A 21,200-nucleotide genomic window follows, 5' to 3' on the forward strand; every position below is an offset into this window, starting at 1 on the left:
TTTAGAGATACAGACTTCAAAGAGATAAAATGAGGCTATAGAGTGGCACCTAATGGTGTGTGACTGGTGACCATTTCAGATAAGGGAATGAACAGCCCAGACACGTACAAAGAAGAAAGGATACATAGACTCCCTAGAAAGATGTCTGCCTGCACAGCCTACAGCCCAAGGTCAGAAGAAACAAACAAGGCCTCGGAAGAAACAAATACCTCCGTCTAGAGCTTCTATCTTCCAGAATTGTCAGAAAATACATTTCTGTTTTATAAAGTAGCCAGTTAGTGGTATTTGCTGACAGAGCCTTAGTGAAGCGTTTGCATGGATGCTAGAGGTCTCTAGAGCCCTTTCCTGTGCTCTTTTTCCATTTCTTCAGTGGCTAAAGGAGAATCTACACGCTTGGTTCTGTAGGACTCGAAGCAGTTTCTGGAAACATGCATATCATTTTTATAGATATTGCTAATACCATGAAACTGTGAGTTGAATGCGGTAAAGGTTTGACACAAATGTCTCATCATCGTCTTTACTGTAATAATGGAATTTGAGTTTGAACTTATAAAACAAAATCTTTTGAAAACTGTCTATATGATAATGAAAGCAGTTAATTTTGTAAGATAATTTTATAGAATCATTCTTTTATCCTCCAGTGTAACATTTGATTTTTTTTAGAAGAGCACAAAGAGAATCACTGTCTTAGGGGAAAGAAAACATTTTGAAACTGTCTCTAACTCTTCAATAGCACTTTTAAATTAATGAATACATTTAGCATGATGGCACAACTGGAAATTTCACAAATGATTGCCAGAATTGTTACACATTTTATTATAAAATAATACTTTAATTAAAATGCATTTTATGAACTGGGAGATGGACACGATGTATATCTTTGCTTTATTTATTCCAAATTCCTCAAATTTCCCATTCATTCTCAATGACCATGTTGTATCCGTCTCCGAAGGTTTTGGATACAGATTTCAATGCCTGCTGCACGGACATCTGTAGCAGTTGCTGTGGTATTAGGTATGGATTTAGAGATTAATAAGGCATGCTTCTGTTGCTTAGAGAATTTACACTGTGATGGAGAAACAAACATACTTTAATGTCAATTGTTATATGTCTCTGTGAAAAAAAAAGACTGTGAAACTGATATCAATGGCACATTAAAACAGAGTTATTTGGACTTTAGGCAGAAACCAAATTTCTAAACAGTTTTGTATGCACCAACAAAACGAGAAAATATCCTACACCTGAAACAGTAGAGTGTTGAAAATGGCAGTATGAACTTGAAAGAGACGAGAAGCAATCTTGAAAGAAAAACTGACAGGAAATGTTACATAGAATTAACAGCTCCAAATGACTCTACCCTCCAAATCAAATATCCAAATAAGGGGTCGGAGAGATAATTCATTGTGTAAAATGCCCACGACACAACCATGAGGACTTATGTTTGGATTCTGATAATCCATTTAAACCAGGTGAGGTGATGCCTGCACTCCTATGGTAAATAGGTGGTAGGAAAAGGAGAATCCATAGAATTTCATGGGCCAGCTAACCTGGCATAATCAGTGGTGGATATGTAGAAACACTATCTAAAGCAAGGCAGGAGGTGAGGCCTGATGCCTGGGATTGTACTCTGAACTCCATATTACTTCATGATATGTGTGCAATCACATTCATACACACACACTAACATGCATATGTGAATACACACATCATGAACAAATATTAAAATTATGAATGCATGAATGAATGAATGAATGAATGAATGAATGAATAAATAAATAAATAGTAGGTCCCTTACAAAGAGAACAGTTTGAAATAGATTACATGCAAAGGGTTAAAACTGTTTGAATTGTATCTGCAAATACAGAACATCCCCTCAGATACTCATGCCTGCATCTCAAAAGTTTTGTAAAAATAGACTACAATTAGAGCAATTTAAATTATCACCCATTTTTGTTGCATATTTATCAGCCTCATTCATTCCTAAAGCATGTATTTATGGCTTAGAATATTTGCTATAACTAAGTGACAAATGAAATCAGTTTCAGAACCAATTGAGGTTCTGGCCTGGATATTGACTTGGAAGTAATAGTATCTTCATTTCCTCTGTTTGTTGAGAATATTCAGTTCACTATGGACAAACACTTTAGAAAACACTGCTTGTGCTGAGAAATCATGAGTTCTGAGAAGTCATGTCTTGAGGACATTTGCTAAAAAGATAAAATCAAAGCGGAATATTTTAAAGAGGCAGAGGGTAAAGAAAATCTTAATGACATCCCCAGGCATGAGAAAATGTGCATCCCAGTTATCTCAATGGAAATATCTGCAAAGTGAACAAAGCGGCCAAAGGTGGTGCTCACTGAAATAGCAAGCTGAGCCAGCAATGGGTCAGGCAGTGAAAGTTTGAGACAATTCAGGAACTTGTTAAAGTGAGAATTTAAGACAGAAGTCCTACAGTTATAAGTCTTATAAAAGACATGCACTTTTTGTCACTAGTACTTGATACATGATAGAAAGAGAACTCTGATCATTTCTACCCTTTAGGGATATTCTCAGCTTGCTGTGTTTCCTAAGATGCTACTGTGAAACACTAGGTCAACTATGATGGTTTCTCCTTGGAAGCTAAGCCCAACCATGTAGAGAGATGACTTTAGAAAGAAGTACAGAGAGATTGTCTTTATTAATGTGAATGGAAAGTGAACTGAAGATGAAATATTCTGGTTCCTCATGTCAAGATACAGAGCAATCATGACCCAACAGTACCTTTTATCAAAAATGCCCTAATCAGGGTCTTGGGAAATGGCTTGGTTGATAAGGTCTGGTCACACAAGCACAAGGACTTGAGTTCAATCTTCAGTATCCAAGCAAGTATGGAGGCCTGAGCTGGAAATCCCAATTCTGGGGGAGCAAAAGACAAGAGGATTTCCAGAGCTTGTTTGTCAACCAAGCTTGCCTACTTAGCAAGCTACAGACCAATAAAGACCCTGTCTCAAAAACATAGGTGAGTGTTACCTGAGGAACAACACACAAGGGTGACAACTGGTCCTTACATGAAAGCATTGTGCACACACAAATGTTTCACAAACAATGTAAAGATGCTACTGTCTAGGTGGCTTCTCTGTCAGCTTTATAATTAAAAGCAGGAAAGAATCCCAAAAGCAGCAGGTAGAAAAAAAGAAAAGTGGAAAACACAGATGACAGAATTGGCTGGTAAAAAAAGGCTTTTATTAGGGGTGAGTAACCACACCACAGACACACACACACACACACACACACACACACACACACACACAGCAAAACATGCTGGAGAGAGAGATCATCTGGAGAGAAATTAGCGACTCAAGATCAAGAGCATGAAATCTGGTCTTTCAACAAGGACTGGAGATTTTAATGGTCTTTGAGGGGTTTTCTACAACTAATTTAGGACTGATCAGTTTGCAAAAACGCAGGGAAGCTGATAGGCCCACAGTTTTGGCATAAACGTGTCCTATTCCAGCCTCATGTTTGTTAGGTTGTTCTATCTACTGCCTACCGCCCAGAGAGAGGCTCCACTAGGCTTTTGTTTTAAGTTACCAGGCTTTTGTCTCATGAGGGCAAGGAATAAGTTACTATTTTGAACATTTACTATCTTGATCATCTGCCTATGGTATCACTATCTGTCTGCCTATCACGGTTCTAGCTACTTGTCACTAAATGTCATAGCAAGGATTTCACAAAACATAGCTGAGGAGTGATTTTTCTGTATGGTGCCTCTCCCCAACCATGTGTGTGTCTGTGTATATGTGTGTGTTTGTACATATGTGCAAACCACACTTCATATGTGGAGGTCAGAGGACAGCTTATAGAAACAGTTCTCTCCTTTCATTGTATGGGTCCTGGGGATTGAACTCATATCTTTTATTCTGGTGGCAAGCACTATTACCTGCTAAACTATCTCTGGCTCCTTACTTGAGCTTATAATATATCTTTGCCCTGACAGATGATGAAATAAGTTTTTATTTAATAGTTCCTTCAGAGTTTCATACATCACATTGTAATCATTATTTGTACTTTATTCAACTCTTCCCAGATCCACCCAACTTTATGTCCAAAAAAAAAAAAAAGCAAAAGAAAAATCAAACTCATCAAGACCAATCTGTCCTCCCCAAATATTGGATATGTGGTACTCTACTGGAGCATGGTTGACTTATCAGAACCACAGTCTCAGAATAACCTCTTTCCAGCTCCCAGCATCTAACAATTGTCAATAGTGCTTGAGCTAGGGGTGAAAATTTGTACCCCGTGCCTGATCCATGATGAAATTTTGTCTCTCTTAGGCTTGCATAACAGTCTTATGCATGCTGTTGCAGATGCTGTGAGCTCACTTGGACATTTTCCCTGCTGCATCCTGAAAATACCCTTTCTTTGTAGTGAGCACATTGTGTCTGCTCCCTCTTTTGAAATGATTGACAAATCTTCATAATATGGGTATGGGATATAGGTGACTCTTTCCGAACTGAACATTTTGCAGTATCTTCTTCTCTGTACCTTGGCCAGTTTTGGGTTTATGCATCAATCTACATCTCTTACAAATAGAAGCTTCCCAGGAAACTGTTGAGAGATCTGTTGACCTATGTATGTAACAATAAGCCATTAGGAGTTGGTTTATTATAGGGTCCTTCTAGCAGCAAAAAATAGTAGTACATTTCCTGTAGGACCTGTGATCTTCCCAGTCATAGACTCTACACTTGACAATAGTACTAGACATATAGGTTTAATCTTGTGGAGTGACATTTAAATCTAATCAAAAAGTGGTTGTCTATTCCTATGATGTTTGGGCCCCTATTATAGCAGTAGACAAGTCTTCTGAGGTCAGTCATTTTTGCAGCGTTGGGTTTTCACAGCTGGGTATTAGTATTGAAGTTTTTTTGTCTTCTGAAAGCATGTATTACACCTTCTGAAATATGACAGTTGACCACTTGGGATGACATTATGAAATAGATTCTTAATTTTCTTTTATTATGAGTGACTAAAAAATATTGTATCAGAAGTACAACTGCAACATGGAAATGAGTAATATTGTTTCAGTATCACATCAGTTGTGGAATGGTGATGTTCACTTCAGCAATTATTGGCAACCTGTGTTACTTGCTATAGGTGCCTGTCTGCCTATGTGTCTGCATGCCTGAAGAAATAGCACATGCGTTATGGTTGGAAGCTCTACCAATTCTCCATGAGCTAGAACACTTGATTTCATTCAAACCTAGAAATGATTCACCCTCCTCCAATATCCCCAATGGACCAGAAGCTTTAGCTCAAAGTTTTCCTCAGACCCTGGTTAATATCTTTAACTTGTCGTACTTATTCAAAGATAGTCGCAGGCACTGCCACTAATATCTAAGTACTGTATAGCACAGTGTGTACAAAGATAAACTTCTAAGATTTTTTTCAGCTGTTGATGGAAATCACTCCTGCATATTACTGTAATAAGGTAAAATCTTGGATTGCGTGTCTACCCACCATTCTTCTTTGCTGAAATAGCATCCTTGCTTGGTGCAGCCAACAAACTTCGTGATGATTCATGCCTATTTAATGAGGAAGTTATGTCTGAAAAACTGCTTGGTAATTGAAAATATTGTTAGGAAAAATGCACTTTAGGATTTAGAAAGACTGCTCAGTGATTAAGAACATTTGTTGCTTTTCTGGAAGACCCTAGTTCTGTTCCCAGCACTCATGATTTGCAGCTCAACAATCACCTATACCTCTCACTCCACAGTATTTGCAACTTCTGGCTTCGGTGAGCACTGAACACAGAAAGGCTACATATACAATAAGAATAACTCAAATTTGCATTTTATACACATAATCTACTGACCATCACAGCTCAGTGTGGCCTCACTCAGTTGTGTGCAAAACACTTAAAGCAGCCTACAGTTGAGTAAAATCATCCAACACAAAGCTAATTTTATAAAGAGATGTGGGAATTTTTACACAATTTACTTAGCACTAATGACAATGGAAAACATTGGTAGTTTTTTATCAGTTGTTTAGCTCTGTGATCATCTGGCAGATGGGAATCTGAGCTCTGGTGTCTCATGTCAGCTTTGGGGAATGGCAATACGCTGCATATTGCTAGCGCTAAAGAAAAATAAAACACAATACAGAAAGCACAGCTACTACCAAGTGTACATTTGACTACATATTAGTTAAAGATCAATCATTAACCATTTTCTTGAGGGAGTATCTTCAAATATAATCAGGGGACCAAACGGTGAAACTCTTGGTCTTTAAGTTTAATTAGGGTTGGAGTGGTGGTTTAGCTATTAAAATATTTGCACTGCTATCACAGGGATTTAATGTCACTCTTAGAACCATGTAAAAGAGATGGGAGGGTAGTTAATCTCTGTGCTGGGACTGGAGTAGAGGGAGGGAGAATCAGGCAGATCCTTGGTCTTATGGAGCTATAAGCCACATTAGTAAGTTCTAGACTGGTGAGAGAACTTGTCTCAGAACATAACACTCTGGACAGTGTTCTGAGGAACTATATATGAGTTTAACTTCTGCTTTCCAACTGTACAATGTGTGCACACATATAGCCATGCAATAGTACTTACATACACATGAAAGCACATACACAGTTTTAGTCTACTGAAATCTGAAACCAAATCAGTTAAAAAAAAATAAATGTAATTCAATCTCTTCTCATGTAAACAGACATAAAGGAACCACTGAGTTCTTTTTACTGAGAGAAAGAAATAAATGTCACTAGTAACTTGCTGGAGCCAGTGAGTGCAGGAATATTTGAGAACAACCTGGGGTCATTGGGGATCTTCAATGACTGGAGCAAGCTTTCAGAAGGACTCTTTGACAAGGAGTCAAATGAGCTGTTCTCTGTCATATGTTAATAGTCTCCAGCAAGTTGCCTTCTGCTTACTTCAGATCCTGCTCCTTCCTTAGCCTCCTTTCTGCTTGAGCAAGTGTCCTTTCATAAACCCAGACCAGGACGGATGTGTAGGCACAGAGGAAGAAAATCCCTACAACCGGAGTATCAGATTAGCAAACTCAGCTGAAATCCTCACAGCCAGTGAGCATGGGGTTAATTGAAAATTAAGATCCTTACACTGAATTGAGGGAACGATTAAACCAGCAGCCACTGGACATGAACATTTTTTCTCCAGTGTATTCTAAGAATATCCATATTTCATGGGAATAAATGGTATATTATTAAAAAATTAATAATATCATAGTTAACAAGCTTTAAATATTTTATACTTTAGGTTCCTACTTGGATATCTTGGTGTTCTGAGAAATAGGGACTATGGAAATACTACAATTCTCCAAATGTACATGTTCACTCAAATCTTTTCCTAGAAATAACATCTCGATACAATAAATGTTCCATGGAACATAGTTTATAAAATACGTATTTATCGTCACATTTATTGTACATGTTTATTGGTTAATCATAACTCTAAAATAATGAATCAGAAAACAATGTAGCACTCCAAAGGAGGAAGAACTTCTGTTCAAACTACAGCAGGTTTGGAAGACATGTTTAGGCTTGGTTGGGCCTGAAAGACAGACAGATTTTAGATATTTGGAGATTGAGGGAATGAAGTTAATTAAGGGCAAGTAACTAACACAATAGTCACAACCCTGAACAAGAATGTGACAAGGCACAGAGAGTAACTTAGGTGTCCTATAGATGAGAGAATATCAGTAGAAGAATAGGGACATCAAAGAAGAAAATTACTGTTTGGACTAAGTGTGAAAAGTCATGACTTCCAGAAGTTTTGTCCCTACCCATAGACAATGCAAACCTGCTCCAGGTACTTTGATGAAGCAATAATAGATTCACATTCAGGACGAATCTGTGGATGCCAGAGGTCATCCTTGGGTTCCCTCCTCACACACCATCTCCCAGGTACTGTCCACCTTGATTTTGAAACAGGTCTCTCATTGGCCTAAGACTCACTAAGAAGGCTGGTTGCCTTAAGTAGTAAGGTCAGGGATCCTCTGGCCCAGCATTCAGATTACAAGAATGTACTAACATGACTGAATTTTTTAAAAACATACTTTCAGGGGAATAGAATTCAGTTTCTTGTGCTTGCAAGGTAAAAATTTTCCCTACTTAGTCATTTCCCACACGAAGCTTCAATTTTATGTTATTGAAGTAGCATGTTCACAATTAAAATGGTCTTGCATCATACTCCTAAGTAATGCATAGTTAATATTCTAGTTTAAATTATAAAAACAGAAACCACTTGTGTTTTGGCTCCCTCCTTTCTTTTTTCCTAATCATTTGCAGGAGGCCTGACTGTCCCTGCTTTCCCACTCAGTATTAATTGAGAATTCCTGCTGTCTATGAATACTTGCTGCTTTCTCTTGCATTCCTCAGAGATACCTTCCATTTTCCTCCATATCTTCTAATTCCTGTCCACTGTGAACTTTTCAGTTATCGCATATTTTTAAAACATTTCTGTGAGAGAAATATGTCCCACTGGAGGCTTTTATTTAACAATGGCTGTTACATAAAAAGTAAACACTGCTATGTGACATGTTTCGCATCCCTTTTTTTCCTTCTAAGCACTACATGAAGTAAATATTAACACTTCCATTATTCAAGGAAGAAATTGAAAGGTCACACACTTTTAACCAAATGGTCAAGGAACTCCCTGCCATATCAGAAAAGATGGGTAGATTGAAGTTATAACTTAGTGTAATGAAAATTCACACAGCATTGAATGTCGATTTTTGTAGAAGGAGCGGCAGGCTGCGTTCCACCGGCTCCCGCATGGCTAGCTTTACACCCGAAATAACAACACACAAATTGTGTTCTTTTAAACACTGCTTGGCCCATTAGTTCTAGCCTCTTATTGGCTAATTCTCACACCTTGATTAACCCATTTCAAATGATCTGTGTAGTACCACGAATTGGTGGCTTACCAGGAAGATTTTTTTTTTTTTTTTTGGTTTTTCGAGACAGGGTTTCTCTGTGGTTTTGGAGCCTGTCCTGGAACTAGCTCTTTTAGACCAGGCTGGTCTTGAGGCGTGCGCCACCATCGCCCGGCTCCAGGAAGATTCTTAACCCACTTCCGTCTCACAGAGGAGAGGCATGGCATCTACCTCATTGCCTTCTTCTCAGCATTCTGTTCTGTCTACTCCACCTACCTAATTTTCTGTACTATCAAAGGGCCAAGGCAGTTTCTTTATTAACCAATGAAAGTAACACATAGACAGATGACCCTCCTCCATCAGATTTTCCTTACCAACAGTAGGCCACTGTCATGGTTAGGTTTTATTGCAAGCTTGGAATGACCTATAGTCACTAGGAAAATGGAAACCTCATTTGAACCATTGTCTCTTCAAAGTGGCATGTGGTTAGGTTCCAATGGTCTCTATTGACAATTATAAATAGGATAAGACAGCCCACTGTAGGTGAGCCTGGACTATCTAAGAAAGCTAGCTAAGCATGAGCCAATAAGCAAGTCAGCAAGCATCTTTTCTCCATGATTCCTGCAGCCAGGTTCTTGCCTTGAGCTCCTGCCCTAATTCCACCTCAATAATAAACTAGGAGCTCAATAATAAACATAAGTGTAAGTCATTTCTTATGAGTTTTTTTTGGTCAGACTGTTTTATCACAGCAACAGGAAGCAAACTGGAATAACACCTATATTTTTAGAATTTTAGGAATTAACTAAATATCAGTCCAATCTTTTGATTAGTATTAATTGAGAAGCAATAAATATTCATTATTTGTCTAAAGGATGTTTGGGAGAGACATTTTATTAAAGGGACAGAACATTCACTAAAGCCTACTCGTTTCTTTCAGATTGATACTCAGTACACACAATTTTCCATAACATCTATCTAACCAAAAATTGACACATGACTTACAAGGTTAATGAAATGTACTTAATAAGAAATGAAACAAGCCTAAACCCCACAATTTAATAAGAAAAAATGTAAAAATAAATGTGCCATTACTTATCATCAACAAATTTTAACAGTACGAATTAGATTTTCATAAAAATGTAAAAAATACAAGGTTAATTAAGTAAGCAATAATATACAACAGATGGAAAGTACATAGTTTATGACGGTGAGGCATTGCATATTGAAACAGAATAATTATATACTAATAATGTGCAAGTATTCTGTTGTTCATTCCACTTTCTAGAAATTTGAAAATAGGCAACAAGCAAATTATATCTTAGCTTCAGAATCTCAAAAGGGAAAATATAATGACTGCTATGGTTTATGTATAGTTGATGATAGGTTTAATGTAGTCATAATCATTAAGGATGGAGGAGGTATTTAGGATGTAGTATGAGCCCTATCAATATTGCTTTCTGAGATCCGTTACCACTGAAGGATCTGAAAGCAAGAACTATGATATTTTATATTGCTTAACAAAGGAAGTGATTGTGATGGTTAGTTTTACCAGTTATCCTAGCACAATCTAGAATAACCTGGAAAGAGATTCTTAATGAGCAATTATCTAGGTTCGATTGGCCCGTGGGCTTGTCTATAGGGGATTGTGTTGATTCTTTATTGATGTAGGAAGATCCAGCCCGTTATGAGTATCACCATTCTCTATTCAAGGGGTCCTGAGCAGAAAAAAGAAAGTTAGTTGAAAGCAAGCAAGCAATGATGATTTCATTCCCTTTGTTCTTGACTGTGGATATCATGTGACATTGTTTGTGATTCTTCTTTAAACTGTGGTTATTTCTGCACCGAAGTGCATCTCTGTTCAAGCTTCCTTTCTGATATTAAGATAAAATATCCAAAAATTGACGTGGGGAGGGAGGGTTTATTGGGCTTATAATTCCAGATTGCATTCCTCATTGAGGACAAATCAAGGCAGTTGGTCTCATGCCCTTCAATGGAAAAATGGGATGAAGAAAGTATGGAATATATACATATTAGAGTACTACTCAGCAGTAAAAAACAATGACTTCTTGAATTTTGCATGCAAATGGATGTAAATAGAAAACACTATCCTGAATGAGGTAAGCCAGACCCAAAAAGAGGAACATGGGATGTACTCACTCATATTTGGTTTCTAGCCCCAAATAAAGGACATTGAGCCTATAATTCATGATCCTAGAGAAGCTAAATAAGAAGGTGAACCCAAAGAAAAACATATAGTTATCCTCCTGGATATTAACCTTCATCAGGCGATGAAAGGAGACAGAAACAGAGACCCACATTGGAGCACCGGACTGAAATCTCAAGGTCCAAATGAGGAGCAGAAGGAGAGAGAGCACAAACAAGGAACTCAGAACCGTGAGGGGTGCACCCACACTCTGAGACAATGGGGATGTTCTATCGGGAACTCACCAAGGCCAGCTGGACTGGGTCTGAAAAAAGCATGGGATAAAATCAGACTCGCTGAACATAGCGGACAATGAGGGCTGCTGAGAAGTCAAGAACAATGGCACTGGGTTTTGATCCTACTGCACGTACTGGTTTTGTGGGAGCCTAGGATGTTTGGATGCTCACCTTACTAGACCTGGAAGGAAGTGGGAGGTCCTTGGACTTCCCACAGGGCAGGGAACCCTGACTGCTCTTTGGGCTGCTAAGGGAGGGGGAGTCAATTGGGGGAGGGGGAGGAAAATGGGAGGCGGTGGCGGGAAAGAGGCAGAAATCTTTAATAAATAAATAAATTTAAAAAAAAAAGAATCACATTGGTGTGTATTATAACTGAGTGCTAATAAACTGGGGTGATATAAAAACCCTGGCCTCCTCTCCATGAATCCCCAGGGTGATTTCATTTATAAGGCTTACCACTTTAATGGAGACCACACAGCTGAGCTCTGACTGGTGACTCTGAATAAGGGACATGGAAGACATTTGCACTTTCCCACAGAATACTCCATGTTCTCCATCTCTCATCTCTCATCTCCTGAAAAATCCTAGGATAAAGAAAATAGAGAATGCCCTCACCATCACCAGGAGAACCAGAAGATAGAGGGTTTGGGTGCTTAAAAGATCATGGGTCTGTGTGTCTTATTCCTAACAGGAGCATCCCAAATGCCTCAGAGGTTTAAGAAAACTTGCTGCTTTTGCAGAGAACCAGAATTCAGAGTTGAGTTTCCAGCACCTACAAGAGGCAGCACACAATAGTCTGTAACTATACCTTCAGGGTATCTGACATCTTCTAGCTTCTACAAGTATCTGTATATGTGTGTGTGTGTACATATATATGTGTGTATATATATATATATATATGTATACATATATACACACATTCATCCATACACATACACACTACACATGCACAGATACACACAGATACACACTCTCACACACATACATGCACACACACACACACGGAGGGACTCAGATTCAAATATTTTCTCATGTAACTTTAGGAAAATTTATTTAATCTCAGTGAAGTTCCTTTTCTTTACTGGGACACTCCTTTCAAAAAGGTTGTAGGAATTAAATTCTATAGTCGTTGTGCTGGATACATAGCAGGAAACCTGTAAAGTAAAGATGAATCTAAACTTTACATAACTTAGTCCCTACACAACACCGAGAGGTCTCTGTGCACAGAATGGCTAGTTAAACCATATTTTCAAAATCATGTAACCATTTAGGGGCAGTATCTGACTTCTCAATGGTGTATGATGATTTCACAGTGGCTCAGATCTTAAAACATCATGTTCATGTTCCTTTTAATGACTTTATTCGGAAGACATGGTGTTGACTTGCTAAATAAAAGGATAAGGTTTTATTTTCTTCCTTGTGTCTCTGCACGAATTTATTCCATCTCCTTCCTGACAGAGTAGCCTGTGTTTAATATGCACAACTGCAGGCCATTAATTCTCAAAGTCCCTCTTAAATCAATCCTTTGGATGTGGAGTAGAATCTTAATTCGGTTTTGGTAGTTTAGATTCTCGTCTAATTTATTACAAGGTGCCAGGACTGACACAGAAAGAAGTGTATATTAGCTATTTCAATGAGTATATGTATATATTCTCTTCAGAAATTTGTTTTCTTTTAAAAGTAGCTACAAACAGAAATTATCTAAGAGCAGTCATAGATAGATACAAGCTTAATTGGGAAACAATTTCTATGAATCAAACCACTTGTGGGAATACTTATATTTTATAACTATAGCTATCTCCTTTCCTAGAGTCATCTATGGTGTGAAAAAGAATGAGTTGCAGTTTGTTTTTGAGCATCCAATGGGAAATAGAATATGTTGCAAGTGAAAAGGAGGACTTATGAGCAGTTAAAAGTAGCTTAAGGGATAGTTCATGGGGTCCCAATCCATCTGAGGATCTGCACACAGTTCACAGTGCTGTAGCTACTTGTAAGGACCCCATTTTCCTATGAATTACTCACCAGAGTCCTGCACTGATCTTAATGAAACTAGCTGGAGCATAAAGAATAAAATCCATGAAAGCAGGACACTGACTAAGTGGGTAACAGGTGAGCAGCAGAAGTGGCTAGAAAATGGGTAGAGTAATGTGGAGGTGAGTATAACGTTGCACTATATGTGTGCACAAAACTTCAGGGACGGAACCCATCATCTAGCATAATTCACCTAGTCTAAGAAACAAAATTTTGAATTGAATTGAGCCTTAACATAAAGTTTAACATTTGTACTGAACAGACTTGTGAAACAGCCAAATACTACTGGAAGGAGCCTGATGCTTGCCAGCTAAAAGCTGCACAGTCTTGAGACAAGATGCTTTAGCTTTCCACAGTAATGGATTGCTTGCTTTCACTTCCTGCTTTTCCGGATAACTAGAGTTCAGTTTGCAGCACACATACCTGAGTTGGCAGCTCATGACTCTATATCACTCCAGGGTGTATAAAGCCCTCTTCTGGCTTCCATTAGCACTGCAGGCACATGCACATACCCTTCCCCCTACACACACACAAAGAAAAAGGTTGCAATTTTAGAGACTTTTGAAGCATATAATAGATATATAATATTCCATTATATTATATAATATGTATTTTATAGTATATAATACATAATGTTTAGCATTATTTTTTTCTGATTCTCTTTCATTCAGCAACACATTTTTAAGATTCACCAATATTTAACAACATGGCTGTAGTTTGTACATTTATAGTGCTGTATCATAATTATTTAAAGATATAAAGATTTTTATTTTTGTTTATTAATATTTAAGCTAATTCTAAATTTGTGAGTATTAGAAATATGGTGATTTCAACATCCCTGTGATAGTCAATATTAAGGTATTGCCCTAAAATCAGACTAATAATATATATAATGTGTGAGATATAATAATAATAATAATAATAATAATAATAATAATAATAATAATAAGAAGAAGAAGAAGAAGAAGAAGAAGAAGAAGAAGAAGAAGAAGAAGAAGAAGAAGAAGAAGAAGATCAGGCATGTGACTTACTTGATAAGGGGCTTGTTTAGCATGAACAAAGCCTTGGATTCAGTCCCAGAACTCTCTAAACAAGGAATGATAATATAGACCCATAACACCGGTAATCAGGATATAAAGGAAGGATAAAAGGAAGTTCAGGGTCAATCTTAGTTACACCTTGAGTTCAAAACCAATATGCGATACATGAGACTCTGTCTAAAAATAATAGCAGCAATTATAATAGTAACATAACAAAATTATGGTTGTGCACATGTCTCTTGCTGGTCCTAGTGGCCATACAGCTACAGTCCCCGGCTTGTAATTATGCAACTGTCATTGCCAGTAGCAGATCACAAATGGCCCAGCAGCTTATTTTTATTGTAAACATTTCTTATTTCAAACATTAAGATTTAGCAATCTATTAATGGTTTTACTTGAACACAGTTTTTGTTTCACTTGTCCAATCACTAATACATCTGACAGCATTTCACATTTACCAGGAATGTAGTTTCCCCATTTGTAAAGCACCTACTTAAATCTTTGTTCTTGGGTGTTTATTCAGCTCTGCTAGAGACTGGACAATGGCCACATACCTGTAGGATAAAACTTTTTGCTAATTTACATTTTGTAAATATTTTCTCTTTGCTACAACTTATATTTGATTCTATTCATCTCATTGCATTGTAATAATTTCTTAGTTTTTAAGCCTTTTACTTAGTTTTTTTTAAGTTTTGGCATTGGATCCCTATATCCTCTCCCACCCCAAATTGCTGGAAGCCTTTGATTTTTTTTTCTGTCCTCATAGTTCTGTCTATTTTGAAATGTCATATGTGTGTAATCACACAAAATTGAGGCTTTTCCATGAGTGATATATTGATGTTTTCTTCACGTCTTGCAATAACTTGGTATCTCATCTCTTTTCAAGTCCTGAATAATAGCCATTGTCTAAATGTTACTGGTTATTTATCCATCCACTTACTACAGAATATATCAGTTGTTTCCAACATTGGGCTGTTATAAATGAGGCAGCTATAAGTACCGGTGAGCAGGGTTTTGTTGAACATCAATTTCCATTTCCTCCAGATCAGAATAGAAGAATATAGAAGATATTGTATTAAATTTATATTCACACACATGGGGCATGACAAAATTGTCTCTTCTTTATATTCTGTTTATGTTTATTTATGTGTCTGTATGTAATGGTTAACACCCTAGTTTCTGTATCCAGGGATCCAAGTTCATATCTCGGTGGAACCTGTTCCTTGAGGAAGAGACCTGTCAATCATCCTCTTCAACCAGGACCACGAAACCTCATGCATGCTTCAGCATTGACAGGGTCATGTTTCACTCTTCATATGTATATGTGGGTGTACATGGAGGGCAGAAGACATTAGATTCCTTAGAGTTGGAGCTTGCAGGCAGGCGTGAGTCATGGGACAAGGCAGCTGGGAATCAAACTCATATCTTCCGTAAGAACAGTAAGGATCCTAATATCCGAGCATCTCTCCAGCTACTGACAAAATGTTGACTGAATCTGTTAAACCACTTTGCTGTTCCTACAATAATACAAAAGGGTTTCTGTCTCCACATACTCGTCATTTCTCTGACTTTTGGACACCCAAATAAGGTGAGCAATGATACTTGCTGTCCTAATTATTATTTCTCTGAGGATAGACAGCATGGAGGATCTTTCCTAAAGCCATTCAATACCTCTGTGTCATCTTAGGTGATGGGGATGATGATACCTTCAACTCCACTATGTGTAGTCACTGTTGGAAATGCCAACTATAAGCCATCTAGTCAGTGAACCTGTGTTATGGACTGGTTCTGTCCCCTATATCACATGAAACTTTATTCCCAGTGTGCTGGATAGTTTTATGCCAAGTTGACACAAGCTTAAGTCAGCTGAGAAGAAGAAACCTCAACTAAGAAAATACATCCTTAATATAAGACTGTAGGCAAGCCTGAAGGACATTTTCCTAATTAGTGATTGTTGGGGGAGGGCCCAGTGCATTGTGAGTGGTACCATCCCTGGGCTGGTGATCTTAAGTTCTGTATGAAAGCTGGCTGAGAAAGCCATGATGATCCAGCCAGTAAGTAGCACCCATCTATGGCCTCTGCATCGGCTTTTGCCTTCTGTTCCCTGTCCTGCTTGAGTTCCTGCTCTCACTACTGTGGACAGTGAACTGTTACATGGAACTGTGAGTGAAATAAACCGATTCTTCCAAAAAATGCTTAGGTTATGGTGTTTAACCAAAGCAGTAGAAATACAAACTAAGAAATCTAGCTTGACTCTATTTGGAGACAAGATATGAAGAAAATAATTGAGGTTCAATGAATTTAGTAAAATAGATTCACAACCTAGTTGGGATGATAGGATTTGTAAGATGACAATGGCTATGCCCCCTTTATGTTTTAAAATAGACTTACAATAACCCTGATATATTATCCTTTTTATGTATTATCAGAAATAAAATAGTCATATTTTCTTGGAATTTTGTTTCTCTATTTTGAAAGGAGTTTGAATGAATGATTCATGATATAATTGTGTGCCAGATATATATTTTTGCCAATGTGAAATTTAATCTATTCTTACAGTGTTTAGAACTTGTCTATAAAAAGGGAAAGTTTCATAATTTTTTATCAAGGGATAATCATCTACACTGTCTACATTGGTTTGGGGATTTCTTCAAGTAAATATTTTAAAGCAATGTATTAAATTATAAGTAGTTGTCTAGTGTATTGTTCTATCTTAAGTATTTATATTTTATAATATACAATTTATAACTAAATTTACTTGTTTAAGTGTTTCACTTTTGAGAGTATAAGTCCTTTTAACTTGATAGACTTTAGTAGAATCCAGCAAATTTTGTTGTGAGTCAGTCTGAGTTAGGTGTGAGTCACACCATGAGAGCTTAGAAAATTAGTCTCTCACTTGCAGCTTTCCAATAGCAAACATACAGATAATTCATCAAAACTACTGAAATTCTGATGACAAATTATTCATACAGAAGACAGCTGGTATTGTAGGTTACCTAAATTTTAGAAATAGATGAGAGAACAAGAGAGAGGTAACCAATGATACATGGTTTAGATGTACAGACAGAACAACAGATAGAGAAAAGAAACCAGATAAGTGATAGGAAAATATAGACAGAGGGAACACAGGGAACATAGGTCAGTAGTGAGACAGATAATTCTTGCAAGAGCGGGAAAATGAAGAAAATCTTTGTACAGGTGAAAATATCCAAAACACAGTTAGCTTTGAACTTGAGTCATGTCGAAATTCTTTGTGACTTACAAACTAGACAAAGTCTGAAGTCTAGCTTGAGTCACTATAAATCCAGATTTCTCAAACTTCCGTGGTCTCAGTGGACTACTGGGAGAATCACTGCCACATGAAAGATGTGTGGCAAGACATACCTGTCAGTCTAAAGCAGGATGGAAAAGAGAAACAGAAAGTTCTCAAACAAGCCTGGACTTCAAGGGAGCAACGTCCAGGCTGGGGCTAGAATTCACAATGTTTGTTTCTTGGAGAAAGTAAATGACCCAAGTTCCCATTTCCATTTCCAGTTGTTCCCAGTCGCACGTGCTGACAAATGACAAGAGCAATCAGAAATCCTCTTCTTAGGAAACACTCTCAGTCCTGCCTGAGCGAGCTGAGGCACAGAAAGTTCAAAGGATTTAAGTTCATGCTTCTGTGCGTGCCTGTACAGCAGCACATAAGGGAATGAGTTGCTGTGAGCGAGAGCCATCACATACATGGTAGACCTCAGAATCTGAGCCACAGACTGCAGATGTTAGAGCCTAGAGTTATGCAGCACTGACTATATAGCACATGTGTCCTTAAACTGTTAAAACTCAAATGCTGCCTGTTCTTTCTCACGTGTCGATCTTTGTTTAATGCAGATATGCATACTTATGTGTACATGCAAACACACATGAGCATGTACACACAGGAAACAGCATACACATGCATGAACATAATGCACTAAAAATAAAATAAGGACACAAACATTCATACACACACACACACACAAAACCATTGTAAGAATTTATCTTAGTTCTCAACAGTAATTCAACTTCGGATGTTTTTAATATGGATGTATGTATGCAAGTGTGTGTCCCTAGATGTGAGTATAGGTATAGGCCCTGAAACTAAAAGGGGAATTACAGAAGCAAAGAAAAAGCATCAAGGGGAGAACAAGAGATTATATGTAACTTAAAATTGAAAAAATACTAGGGGTGAGAAGGTACTAGGCTATCAGAAGGATGAAGAACAAAATGGGAGAAGGGTCAAAGAAAATAGTTTGAAATGTCTGAGGGGAAGTAACAAGAGTCTATCAAATCCCAGATTTGGTAGGGATTGAATAGAAGTTCTAGATTTTTACAAGATCTGCTTATAAAAGCTAGTATCTCAGCAGATGTTCCAACAGCAAACCAAGCACAATTGAAGACAGAATTCCTCAAGCAAACCAAGAGATTCTGACATTTTTCTGTAAGGAATAGAGAAAAGGAAATCAGAAAATACTAAGATGCAGGAAAGTTGAGAGGGTAACTTAGGATGACTTGCTACGGCAACACAAATACCTGAGGTATCGACCCAGAAATAACTGAGAGGAAAGAGGAAAAAAAGAAAGGAATAGGAAGAGACAAAAGTAGAGAGGAAGCAAAGAAAGAAAAGCTAGCACTGAACTGGAGAAAACTGATGGGAAGACGTGTGGGTAGTCAGTTCAACAAAACTGCTGAGGCCCAGGCACTCTGGGTAAGAACATGCATTGATGTGGAGGACCCCTTTAACTCCAGCCAAGGGATCTGACATCTCTTGTGATCTCTGAGGGCACTCACAGCTATGTATACACATACACACACACACACACACACAGAGAGAGACACACACACACACAGACAATTAAAAATAAAATAAACTTTTAAACAACAACAAAAAGCACCTAAACTCTGATCTCTATACACATGCACACCAAACCCCTAACCCAAATAAAATAAAAAATAAAAATAAAGGAAAGAAATTATGAATTACACATATGTCTAAACAAAGTTGCAAAGAAATACAATGAAAAAGTGGCTTTTGATGAAACAGGGTTGTCTAGAATTAATTAATAAAATGAATATCCATGTGGGAGAGTGTCAGTGAACTATGGAGAGACAGCTCAGTGGTTAAGGGTGTCTGCTGCTCTTCCAGAAGCCTGGTGTTCAGTTCCCAGCAACACAGACTGGCAGCTCACCACTGCAGCTAAGATAGCTGCCAGGGATCTGATGCCTTCGGCTGACTTCCAAAGGCATTCACACATGCTTCCAAGCATACACTACACACATGTAAATAAAACAGAAATGAATCTTTAAAAAATATCAATAAAATAAAAGAAAAGCAGAGGATATCCTTAGAATTTTCAGAAACACTAGTTTTAGTCATGATCGGTCAGAAATAATTAACAGACTTCATCTCATTGACTGTTGTTTACCTAAGTGAATAATCCATGTGACTCAAAGGTTTCAACATGACACACTAGTAAAGAAAAGAGGAAGGCAATGGGAGAGAAATTAGCTGATTTAAGCCAATACTGTGTAACTATTATGCTTTAGTTTGTGTCCGTGCAAACCAGTGCCTTTTCTTGTGCCATATCCCCCTACTATCTTCTCTGTGCCTATGAGAGCGGCGGTGTCTAGTTGTGCCAGAGTCGTATTGTTTGCTTTGGCAGAGGAGGTTTCAATATATTTTCATTTGCTGCCTCTTTTAGACAGTGCCGAGCTCTGTTTTTGCTTACAGCATCTCTTCAGCTTCACCAAAAGCCTCTGAGTAAACCGTCTGCCCTTTATTCTGGAATTAATGCTTTGTTGTTATTCTTAGCAGAGAACATCTGCCTCACACCCTGGCATCCTTTATCCTTCTGGCAATTACTGAAGCTCCGAGGAGGTTCAGTCTCTTTCCTTGAAAATTGATCATTTGTTTAAAAGTGTGCACAGAATCCCTTACCTTTCTCAATCCTCTTACTTATTTGCAGAACTGTAGATCTCAAAGAGTCCTTGGAGATAATTTAGTTTAGCCTTCTCATTTTACATCTGATAAGTCTGAATGATGAGACTGTTAGTTCAAGGTCACCTCCTGTTTCAGAGACAAATCTAAATTCAAAACACATGTTCTCATTTCAAATCTAATAACTCTCTTACTATATTTTATTTTTTAAACTGGGAATTTCGTAGGCATGTGACACCGATCTGAAGCTTAGAATTCTGTCCAGTGGGATGTGATAATACAACAGAATCACTCCATATAATAACCATCTACTTTGGTATTTCCCCAAAGCTGTGCGGAGGAAAGATGCCTCCTGGTCTCTGTCCGGCACATGATAATGTTTACAAATGAACCTTAAAAAGCTGTCATTCAAAATGTGTCCATTTGTACTAAGAACATTGTTTAATCTCTTCAAAATGCTGGACTTAAGTGATAATAGATTTTTTTTTTAAATTTTGCACTGGGCATATACTTGTGAAAAAATTACTGCTTATGGCTTGTTTTATCCCACAGAGAAATTAAGACTTACAGAATCATACTGCTGCTTCTGCTCTTCTCAAACATGCCCCTTTTAAAGTTGTTTTTTTTCTTTATGTGTGTATGTCTCCATGTGGTTTACACATGAGTTCTGTGCACATAAGGACCAGCAGAGGGCACTGGATTCTCTGACTCAGCAGGGGTATTTCACCCAAGCCTGATGGCCTAAGCTTGATCCCTGAAGCCCATGTGGAAGGAGAGTATTGATTTCTGAAATTTGTCCTCCATGCAGATGCTGTGGCATGTTTGACGCACGCGCGCGCACACACACACACACACAGAGATAA

The sequence above is a fragment of the Chionomys nivalis genome, chromosome 5 (assembly GCF_950005125.1).
Source record: "Chionomys nivalis chromosome 5, mChiNiv1.1, whole genome shotgun sequence".
NCBI classification, from domain to species: domain Eukaryota; kingdom Metazoa; phylum Chordata; class Mammalia; order Rodentia; family Cricetidae; genus Chionomys; species Chionomys nivalis.